The sequence below is a fragment of the Gymnoscopelus microlampas genome (assembly GCF_963454915.1).
Source record: "Gymnoscopelus microlampas genome assembly, chromosome: 10".
NCBI classification, from domain to species: Eukaryota; Metazoa; Chordata; class Actinopteri; order Myctophiformes; family Myctophidae; genus Gymnoscopelus; species Gymnoscopelus microlampas.
Window position 1 is genome coordinate 27,877,217 of NC_139947.1, and position 10,292 is coordinate 27,887,508.

At 43.6% G+C, this 10,292-nt stretch overlaps 1 protein-coding gene across 1 annotated transcript in view; it reads right to left on the reverse strand.

The window, feature by feature from the left end:
- camkvl (CaM kinase-like vesicle-associated, like) overlaps positions 1 to 9,319 on the reverse strand; it is a gene marked incomplete at its 3' end in the record, with an annotated part of 114,082 nt that extends 104,763 nt beyond the window's left edge. The window contains exon 1 of the mRNA XM_084070048.1: positions 9,250 to 9,319. The remainder of the gene's footprint in view (positions 1 to 9,249) is intronic.
- Positions 9,320 to 10,292: the final 973 nt, after the last annotated feature.

Sequence of the window (10,292 nt, forward strand, 5' to 3'; positions counted from 1 at the left end):
CTCACTGTTCTTCTCAATGAGCGGTCAGGCCCCGCTGGGCCTGGACGCCCTGGCGCACGAATGGCCAGGGGGGCTGCTTTATGCGTTCCCTCCACTGGAGCTGATCCATCCCACTCTGGAACGGGTCAGGCTCCGAGGCCTGACGGTGTTGCTGGTGGCTCCGGCAGGGGGCACTTGGAGGTCGGAGATAGCTCCCCTGCTATACGAGCGGCCTTGGCCCCTCCCGCTGCGAGAGGACCTGCTGCAGCAGGCCGGGGGCGAGATTCATCATCACAGGCCTGCAGACCTAGACCTTTGGGTCTGGCCTGTGAGAGGGACAATCTGACTGCGACAGGGCTGCCACCTAGGGTGGTGGCCACTATTCAGGCCGCTAGGGCACTCTCCACTAGAACCGTCTATGGGGCAAAGTGGAGTGTGTTCGAGGAGTGGTGTCTGGGAAGGTCCCCGGTCGTGGTCCCGTTCCAGGCCTCGGTCGCTGACGTCTTGACTTTCCTACAGGATAGATTGGATCTCGGGAATGCCTTCTCGACGATCAAAGTGTACTTGGCGGCCATCTCGGCCAACCATGTTGGTTTTGGTAAGAAAACCGTGGGACAACAGCCCCTGGTGTGCCAGTTCATGAAGGGCGCGTTGCGTGAACATCCTGTCTCACGATCCTTGTTTCCCACGTGGGACTTGGTCCTGGTGCTCGACTCACTCTCTCGTCCTCCTTTTGAGCCATTGGAGACGGTGGAACTAAAGTTCCTCACGTTCAAGACGGTGCTCCTGGTTGCGCTGACAACAGCGAAACGGGTGAGCGATATGCATGCTCTTTCGGTGGCTCCGGAGTGCATGAGGTTCGCTGGTGATGGCAGCAGGGTTGTCCTCAAACCTAACCCGATTTTCGTTCCAAAAAACCACCTGGCGGTGGTTATGCCAACTGAGTTGGTGGCTTTTCATCCGCCTCCTTTTGCCTCAGATGAGGATAGGAGGCTACACTGTCTCTGTCCAGTAAGAGCCCTGCGGCTGTATGTCCAGAGGACTGCGGCCCTGACCCGCCCCAGCCAGCTCTTCGTCTCCCTGGGCCCTGGGCCTGGGGGACTGGCGGTGACTAAGTCCACAATTTCCCGTTGGATTGTGGAGGCCATCCGCCTGGCGTACGCTAGTAGGGGGGCCCCAGTGCCTGAGGGTCTGAGGGCGCACTCTACTAGAAGTGTATCGACGTCCTGGGCCCTCCTCAAAGGAGTGTCTATTCAGGACATCTGCACGGCAGCGAGTTGGTCGTCTCCTTCGACTTTCGCTGTTTTCTACAGCCTGAACGTGGCGTCGTCTTCTATGGCGCACACGGTTCTGGGCGTGGCTTCCACCTGAAGGTGGTTAGGTGCTTAGAACGGTCTTACAATCTGTTCATGCCCCTTACTTTAGTGTTGATGGCCGAAGGTTGGGCCTTAGATTAATAAGGCGGACTTCGGTCTGTCAGGGCCCCCCACTAACTAGACAGGCTGTGCCTGGTTTTTAGTTTATAAGGCAGACTACGGTCTGTCAGGGCCCCACTAAATGTATTGGTCTCTGCCTCAGACCCGGGGGGTCTGTTGGCACCTGGATGCCGTGGGCCCCGCCCCCTGGTTCAGGTTGTGGGTATCGTGATTTGCGGTTACATTCAGGGGGTTTATGTCTCCCATATGTGAACAGTGAGAGAGCAATGTAATAAAACTATAGGTTACTTACGTAACCCCGGTTTTATAAATTGCGAACGAGCTGTTCACAAAAACACCCTTCTTTTTGCTCGGCAGAAGGAAGCTGGTGTGAAAGAGAACGTAACTTCCGCTTTCCGGGTCCTTTATACCCTCGGGGGAGGGTTTTCCGGAAAGCGACTGACGGCCCACCGGGCCAATGAGGATTGGCCCGAGGGAGTTAATGTGAAGCTTCTGTATATCATCGCCAGGGGGCGCTGATCCCATATGTGAACAGCTCGTTCGCAATTTATAAAACCGGGGTTACGTAAGTAACCTATAGTTTCTATTAGCTTGGATTCTCCATCGAGGATAGTCACTGGTAGGCGGGTTTCTGAACTGTCCATAGTCCTCCTCTGAGACACAGACCCAGTAGACAAAAATGGTGCCATATTGTAAGGAGCTTTAGTGAGGACCAATTATATAAAGATAGGTTGAAAATGGGTGAAGTCGTCCTTTAACCCTAATTCATATATGGGCAACTGGCGACCTGGGGGCCACACCTTCACTTAATGCGGCCGGTTCATATCGGAATACTGATATTATTGATTTCAGCTGTTACAATTCCAAACATGCAAACATGACCCGCTTTAATTACTTCACTCTATATTAGTAGCTTAATGGCTAGTATTCAAATTCTTTCGTCTTTTTTATGTCCAATGCATTTGTATTTAAGTTAATAAAGTTAACATAAGTATAACTAAATGCATTTGAAATGAAATAAAAATGTTACTTTTCAGGATTCCAATAAAAAAATAGCACAACAAAAAAAATCTGGATTCCAATAAAACAATGGCAAAAATAACGTATCTACAAGCTCAAAACACGTCGCACTGCGGCGCGTTTTGAGCTTGTAGATCTGCTATTTTTGCTACTTGTGTGTGACATAGAATGGCATTTAAAAAAGTTAAAATACGGAGATAAGAGTCTGCCCGACAGTAGGTCTATATGCAATGTGGCCCTCTGGAGTGAGTGTGGAAATAATAGTGGCCCCTCTCCATCATCAAAGTTGCCTACCCCTGCCCTAACTGCCCCCCCCCCCCGGGCTTTGTATTAATAGCACCCCACTGCTCCTATAGTAGTTATGATGGTTAAATGCACAAGGACAAATATCAAACATTTGACAGAAAATACCCCAAAGGAGTGGGGACCATATTGTTATTTAACCCATTAAAACCGGGAAAGGTCATTTTAGATATTAGCGTTGGCTATTCAAAAATAGCAGATATACAATTTTTGAATAAGAACACCCGAAGAGAAGATTTGTGGAAAAAAACAACAATTTCTTTTAACACAAATCTCTTCTTCTGGGGGTCCCTGGCACAAAACTTTTTTCAGATGGAGGTCCCGTGGCTAAATACATATCAATTTGGTGGTCCTTGGCACGAAAAAGTACTTCTGATCTAGAGGGCATTTGTAGAATCGGCCTCAGGTCTTGATATGGGTTAAACCCTATACTTTGTTAACGGGGGTGAGGGGTCTGTGCTTCTTGGCACCCTCCTTTTTCCCCTTTACGCCAAATTTCCTCTCAGAAAATAGCTGGTCTACAAGCTCACAACCCGTCGCATTGTGGGTTTGTAGATCTGTAGAATGTTTGCCGAATATTTTGCCTATTGTTATCTGCCCAGAATGAATAGGCACACTACTGTTCATGTGGTCCATCATTAAATCATTAGTCTCATTGAGTCTCATTGCAAAGCTTAGATCCCTCCTTCTCTTTGCTTTTGTCTTCTACAGTTTCTATTTATTTTTTCTATCTATTTATGTTACAGTGATATTTATGACAAGGTGGTGCATAGAAAGTACATAGTGTATTAAGTACCTACTGTATTTAAGTAAAGTTTTGCAAACTCTTGTATACACACGCACACACACACACACACACACACACACACACACACACACACACACACACACACACACACACACACACACACACACACACACACACACACACACACACACACACACACACACACACACACACACACACACACACACACACACACACACACACACACACACACAGAGCAACCTACTGTACTGTACAGATAATATTTTTTTCGGATGGTTTACCACCTTTGTTTAATATTGCCTGTTTTGTGTTTGTGTGTTGGTTATCTTGTTTGCCCAGCGACGTCCAGCAATAGTAGATTTAGCCGAGAACATTACACAGTAAAAGTCACACACACGCACACACAAACCCACACACACACACACACACACACACACACGCACACACACACACACAAAACCGTTTGAAACCCTTTGTCCTCCGGGCTGCTCTAAATGAGATCTCTAGAGAGAGAGAGGCTCAAACAAGAGCTACAGCACCACAACTGACAGGTGGAAGTAAAGGACAACACAGCTGCAAAAACGAGAGAAAGGAAGAGAAAGAGACAGAGATTCTGAAAATCACAGGTTGGGCGAATAGATGAACAGTCAAACAGACAGACAGGCAGGCAGACAGACACGCAAACGAACAAGTATGTTGGTAGGTGTAGGTCAGTGGTTCTCAAACTTTTTCATGCCAAGGACCCCCAAAATGATATGTATTTGGCCACGGACCCCCATATAAAAATATTTTGTACCAGGGACCCCCAGAAGCAAAGATTTGAGTTACAAATGTTCGCTTTGAAAAAATATATATATTCAAAGATTTGCACAAATTTTCAAGATTTTTCAAAAATAGCAGATCTACAAGCTCATAGCGCGGCACTCGGTGCCGCGCTATGAGCTTGTATATCTGCTATTTTTGAATAGCCAAAGTATAAAAGGTTAAAATTATTCTGATGCTATATTTACACATGTTGCTGGGTACCCCCTGGAACCCCCTCAAGTACCCCTGGGGGTCCCCGGACCCCACTTTGAGAACCAAGGGTGTAGGTCATACATGGGCAACTGGTGGCCCGGGGGGCCACATGCGGCCCCCACCTTCACTTAATGCGGCCCACAGGTTAATATAGGAATACTGATATATTATTGATTTCAGCTGTTACAATTACAAACATGACCCGCTTTAATTACTTTAATGACTAGTATCAAAATGTTATTGTCTTTTTTTATGTCCAATTTATTTGTATTTAAGATCATAAAGTAATTAAAAATAAAGTATTTAAAATTAAATAAAAATGTTACTTTTCCAATAAGAAAATTACAAAAATAGCCGATCTACAAGCTCAAACACTATTTTTGCTACTATTGAGTGACATTAATTTACGATATGGAGATATGAGGTTTCTGCCCGACAGCAATAATATGCAATGTGGCCCCCTGGAGTGAGTGTGGAAATATCATAGTGGCCCTCTCCATCATCAAAGTTGCCCACCCCTGGTGTAGGTAATGATAGACAGATGAATGGGTGGATTGATGGCAGCATTTGCATATTTTCTTTTCTTTTTGCCACCTTACTGATGGTGTTGCCTCGACTGTGATGTCTCTTCATCATACCGTATCTACGGTATTTTCTTCCTTGCTCTGTATTGTATGTTTTCAACTGCTGTACTGTCTTTGGCGCCTAAATCTCCCCTGTCAATAAAGGTCTTATCTGATCTCATCTCATAGATAGATAGACAGACAGACAGATACTGTAGATGGGTGGAAAGCTGCAGGAAAGGGTGGATTCACACGCAGACAAGCAAATAAACGCACACATATAATGGTGTGGCATTGAGAGAGGTAGATGGTGTTGAAAGCGATCAGCTGATTCCTGAAAGCTGAGAACTCAACAACAGACAGGCGTTATATAGGCGTGAGAGACATGGCGGCGTCACTTTAGTGTCGACTCCAAGGAGTCTGCTGAGCCTGCTGTACAGCAAAACCACAAATGTTCATTCTACTTTGAGCGTGTACTAAATGTAACCATATCGGGTCCATTTGGTTACATTTAATACACTCTCATACACAGTTTAATTAACAGGCAGGATTTTGCTGTGTATCCCTGCATGCTATGTGTACAATGAAACACAAAAATAGGCGTTTTTTTTCTCTCTCCTTTTCTTCACCACGTAACATCAATCTAAACCAGGGGTCTTCAACGTTTTCAGGCCAAGGACCCCCTAGCTGAGAGAGAGATGAAGAAGGGACCCCCTCTATATTGTATAAAATTGTGTTTCAGATAAACTTTTTCTGCTCTTTTTTCCCTCTACATCTATAACTCTTTGCCAAAAATAGCCGATCTACAAGCTCACGCGAGGCGTTGTGAGCTTGTAGATCTGCTATTGTTGGCTAAAGTTCTCCTCAGAAAAGGGATGCTAGGGTTCAAGTGGTTAATGTAAAAAAAAAAATCATATCACACAAAGATTTGGCGGACCCCCTGTAGTAACTTTGAGGACCCCCTAGGGGTCCTGGACCCCCTGTTGAAGACCCCTGATCTAAACATAGGCTCACATGGTTGTGGAGAAGCACGCTGAACCTCCAAGGATAGGAAAGGATGTTTTGCATCATCTGTGAATGTCATCATTTTTGCTCCTACTCCTCCTACTGTACAGTATCTGCTCATTTTGATCCATCACTCACTTGTATCTCTACATGACATGTTTCAGTTGTAGTCATACTATATACTATTACACCAGTTCTCAACCTGTGGGCCGGGACCCCCGGGAGTGAGGTTGGGGGGGGGGGCATGATTTTGGTGTGGTCCACAGATGACAGTAAAATTAAAACCTTTTTAAATACTTAAACAAAATATAATGAAATGAAATGTGAAAAGACCATTACTGCATCAAAGGTAATCAACAAACTAATATAAAAACTGGTCAAATTGTCAAACAATATACAAAAATAGCTGATCTTCAAGCTCTCGCAACGCAAGGCGTTGTGAGCTTGCAGATCGGCAATTTTCACAATATTTATCTGTGGAACCGAGTCAAACTAAATGTAATGCCTCAGCTCCTACAATTCCAAACACTTGTCAGGGTGGGGTGGTCCCTAGTTCAAATATTATGATTATTTTGGGGGGTCTGAAAAGGTTGAGAACCCCTGCTATACACACTACTTGGTTCTCAAACCTTTTCATATAAGGACCCCCAAATTAATACGTATTTGGCCACGGACGGACTCCCATCTAAAAATATTTTGTGTTATAGTTAAATGAACACTCAGTTGTTTAACTGTGTGAGATGCTGATCATGGAATGTGTGTTTTCTGTTTCTCTCTGGCATATTTTCCCTCATCCATCAACTTAGATCAAATTTGGAGCAAGTTATTGAGGCCAGTGGGTCTGCTGAGCTGGGATCTGTTTTCATCGCAAACAAATCAAGCATACTTGGAACAGCCTTGGATTTCATAACCATTGGATTGCTTTAAAGCATATTGAATAGGCTTTCTTCTGCTGATGCTGCTGGTAGTAGTAGGCTTGTCACAGTTACTACTAATCGCAATTATTTGAGATCATCTCAATTATTTATTTGCATAATCGTCATTGTTTCCTTGTTCAAAAATAGCAGGAATCAATCGCAGATGTAAAAGCTTACAATATGCCGGGTTGTAAGCTCGTAGATGAGCTATTTCCCCCATGCTTAAATGTTTTTGAAAGTGTAAAATTATCAAATATGTCAGTAATTTCTACGTATCTTATCTATCAAATCTGCCCTGTGAATTTGTTGATTAAGAAGCCTAAAAGGCAAACCAAAATACAAAAATGTATGTTCAATGGCAAAGACACAATTAAATCGTTAATTATTTGTATGACAATTAATCGTCAACTTAAACGTTGTACTTGTGACAGCCCTAGCTGGTTGGCTACAGTAGGCCTATAGGCGGCAGGCTTTACTGCTCACAGTATCCTACAAGGCTACTCTACTGTATAGTGGCACTGGTGGTAGCCACTAATGGGGACAGTCATCACACCTGATTCCCTTTGAGATTATTGTCAGTGAGTGAGTGTGCTGAACATAGTCGGGTGTTTATGATTTAGGATATAATTAACACGTGTTAATTAGATAAACTGCAGCTGTTTGTGGAGAGGAGAGCATGCATGGAGAGGAGAGGGGTGTGAGGACTAGTCTATTTCAGAAGAAGTGCTGTGGTATTCCATCCTTATAAAAAGAAAACTGCTAACACACTTTGCTGGGATTCTTTCTCCAACACCCCCTCCCCATACAAAAAAACCCTATCCTCCTACAGTAGGCTACAGTAATGTTAATAATATTCTGTGATCTGTTCCTGATATGGTCTGACATAAGAAAAGGAGAGTTAATTTACCACCTGTCTCGCTTGCTATAACAGACTATCATCATAACACTCACACAGTGAAAATTAAGTGTTTATTAATTAGCATGACACATTATAATAGGCTATACATGGCGATATAGAAAGACTAAAATGTGAATAGTCGCTTCTTCATCTTCTAGCCTATAATGTAGCAAACTGAGTTTAAATATTGACTGCATGCAACTTTGAGTCAACAACAAACCCACAAGTACCTTAAGGCTCCATTATTTAAAGAGTGTTTAGAGGGTGCAGTCACTTTTACTACAGGGGTCATCGCCATGCTGGAATTTTTGCCTTGGACATACAAAATGAGTAGACAAACACATAAAGAGCTAGTCCTAAATGCTCTGAGAGTGTGTACAAATGGAACCAAATGAACCCTTAAGTTATACGGGTCCATTTGGTTCCATTAGTAGCCTACACTCTCAGAGTTACGGGGGTCCTTGAAAATAAAAAGCACCAGTGGACTCCTAAGCGTCATACATATTCTGAAGAAAACCTGGGGACGACTGACTGTAGTGGCACTCCATCTACTTCTTCTAAAAATGTACCACTTGGTGGAGTAGACGTCACAAAAACACAACAGTATTCTTGCAAACGACAAAACAAAAACACTTTTCTTAAAAAGATTTTACTTAAAAACTTAAAGAATACAGAGTCAAGTGCAAACTCTAAAGAATACAGAGTCAAGTGCACGGTTAACTACTCTGTCGCTTCTTTCAGTGTGTGACACCAACTGAAATAACCACTTGTGACGTCGTCACATTTATACACAGGTGCATCAAACAGACTAGACTAATTAGGGCCAATTTAAACCAGATTATCAGGTCAGGGCAGCAGTTAGACCTTATTAGACACACATGTGACATGACACCTATGAAGTGTAATCAAATTACCAGCAATGAACTTTTTAACCTTTTAAGCTAAAACGGTTCTTAATCTTAATCATGAATTTACTCAAAATAAGACAATGACAATTGGCTCCTACACTGACATTCAGTAATTGGGTCTTCTGATCAAAATAAGAACATTATAATGCCATGTAAAACAAAATCTAAACTTAAATTGCCACGGACGAGGCCAAGTCTTGACACATTTTGTGCACGGACATATTGATGACCCCTGCTCCTCATCATCATCATCACAAAGAAACATTCCACTGCAGTGCTTTTACGCACGCTGACAGGAGCCCACGGTGCGCAATTCTCAGCGCATGAAGAAAACACCATGCTCACCTGTTTATCTGCGTTTAAAAAGAGATGGAAACCGACCTCTTTGTTGCTATTAAATAAAGGACATAATATCGGTTAAAAGCGTGTCTTACCTAGTGCTGTCGCAGCTCTACGGAACGAAGTGACACAGGTGCGTCTTCTCAGCCCAATCCTGACGGAAACTTTGGTCCCTCTTCTCGCTGTTGTCCTTAAACTTCAGGAGAACAATTAAAAGGTCTCTCTCTCCTCCTCCGGTTCTTTAATCTATACCTTCAGGTCTGGAGGCTGAACAGATGACTTATTTATCTATGATGTGTATCAAGGCTGGTGAGCTGATCGGAGCCAACATCTGCTCTCTGCTTTAATACGAATGTCTGTTCGTTCTTCGGTGGGAATTATAGTTTGCGTGTTTCAGCCCTGCCTCCCACTCACCCTCCCTCCCTCTCTCTCACACGCACTGACTGACTGTCTCTCACCCATGAGGAATACATAATCTGTACGCTTTCAACTCACTCTCTCTCTCTCTCTCTCTCTCTCTCTCTCTCTCTCTCTCTCTCTCTCTCTCTCTCTCTCTCTCTCGCACGCACGCACGCACAGTTTGCACACACACGCACACATGCATCTGTATCTGCTGTGTTGATACATATCTAAATCTCTCTCTCCCGCTCACGTATAAAACGTGCAAGGTGCGCAAACGCAGTTAGTTGGCACGTGATGGCAGGCAGTTTTTTTTAAATGATATAAATCTTATTATTGGAGAATTACAATTTTAACATAGCCATTAAATAATACAGCTCTCCATAGATTATTTCTTTTTAAAACAAGACATTGACATACAATAAAAAAAACAATATCACAAGAAAAAAAATACAATTACAGTAAACAATTACACAAAGAATGTGGAGCAACCAAAATACATGGGCCTAAATGTCTCCTGTTGCTGTCTGTCCATCAACGAGAGTGACAGTGTTCCCACAACTCTCTCTTCTCTCTTTATTTTCCCCCGGCTGGCTGTCCGGACAGAGTGCAGCAGTCACTTGACCTACGGATTGGGAGTGGGTTTGGATTAAAACACGGGATTATACAGACATTCATCATTTCATTAGACAGCACATTGGACAATGACATCACTATTTGGCAAATAGGCCGACACACA